Genomic DNA, 1730 nt, shown 5'->3' on the forward strand with positions numbered 1-1730 from the left:
TTCTTTTTTCATTTTTTCTATTCTCCTCACTAAGCTAATAGAGCTCCATTATTGGATCTAGAAGGCAAAGTCTTTGGTGGGCTTGTTGTGCACTTTACACATTGGATGCTGTATGAAGAGCATAGTATGAGACCTCAAGGACTTGGCTCCATGGAATAGCTTCTTCCTGCCGTCTATGCTGACTAGGAAAGAGTAGCAGTAGCTCAACTCACATCGGTTGACACTGTGATGTTAATCGTAATCATCAACTTGACTGAATTTGAAATCATCACGGAAGACACTTCTGGGTGTGTCTATAAGGGTGTTTTTAGGAAGCTTCACTGAGAAGGGTGGACCACCCTCAATATGAGTGGCACCATCATGGGCAAGGCTCCTCTTTTGAATAACAGGAAGAAAGAAAATGACGGGGGCACCAGCATTCAGCTCTCTGCTTCCAGGTGCAATGTGGCCAGCTGCCTCACAGTCCCGCTGCCTTTACTTCCCTGTCATGACGGATTATAGCCTCAAACTCTGAGACAACACAATTCCCAATTCCTTTCTTTTAAATTTTGTTTATATATGTGTATGGGTGTGCATATGCATGTAAGTGCAGTGCCTATATACTCCAGAAGAGGGCATCAGATCTCCTGGAGCTGAAGTTACAGGTAGCTGTGGATTGGCTGACATAGGTGCTGGGAATCAAATTCAGGTCGTCCAGAAGCGCATTTCACGCTCTTAGCCATGGAGCCATCTTTCCAGTCCCAGCCCGTTCTTTCTTAAATTGCTTCTGTCTGGTATATTGTCACAGCAAAGAGAAAAGTAACTGATACATCTGCTGTTCTCAGTGATTCGAAGGCAGTCTCTCATCTAAGCTGTGAACGGTCATGTCTACCTCTTATTCCCCTTTGACAAGGAGGCAGAGTCTTTCATTGGCTGAGGCATTTGTCCACACTGCTGTATCTAGTGGGTGTCAAGCCTGAGTCTCAAATCCAGGCCTGACAGCTCTGGCAGCCTGGCTTTTCTCCAAGACTCTCTCCTGGACCTGGTTCGGGATGATAACCTCCCTCCCTCCAGGGTTTCTGAGTGCCCATTGATGAGAGGCGGGGCTGGGGTGGGGGCATCTGGGAGTCAACAGATGAGCTCTAAAAGGTCCACATTTACACAAAAGGCAAAATAAGGGACAATGCAAATAATCATTTGTATGGAAAGTTTTATCATAGCTTTCCTTGATGGAACAAATCTCCAGCAGCATGTAATGTGAATTGGACAAGCTCCGTGCCACACAGCTCTCTCAAGCATACAGCAAAGTATGTTTTAGAATGGACATAAGGCATACTTCCTTGGTGTCTGAACCTTAATTCATCTTGAAATTGTTAGTATATGTATTAAATGTTTTGATTTTCTGTAAAAAATCAGCTAAATAACTTTAGCATTCTTTTAGATTTTTTCCTATAGTTTCCATAGTTTGGAGTTTTGAAAGCATTTATCTGGATTTTATAACTGCAAATACTTTAAATTACTCTTTTTAAAAACCAGAAAGTGCATTGTGATCACTTTAATGACGAGACATGAAGCTTACCTAACTAGGACGTTGATATTTTCTGTGTATCTCTATGTAACTTGATGATCTTTTCTGTGTATCTCTATGTAACTTGATGATCTTTTCTGTGTATCTCTATGTAACTTGTTGATCTTTTCTGTGTATCTCTATGTAACTTGTTGATCTTTTCTGTGTATCTCTATGTAACTTG

Source organism: Microtus ochrogaster (genome assembly GCF_000317375.1).
Source record: "Microtus ochrogaster isolate Prairie Vole_2 chromosome 6 unlocalized genomic scaffold, MicOch1.0 chr6_random_2, whole genome shotgun sequence".
Lineage (NCBI taxonomy): Eukaryota > Metazoa > Chordata > Mammalia > Rodentia > Cricetidae > Microtus > Microtus ochrogaster.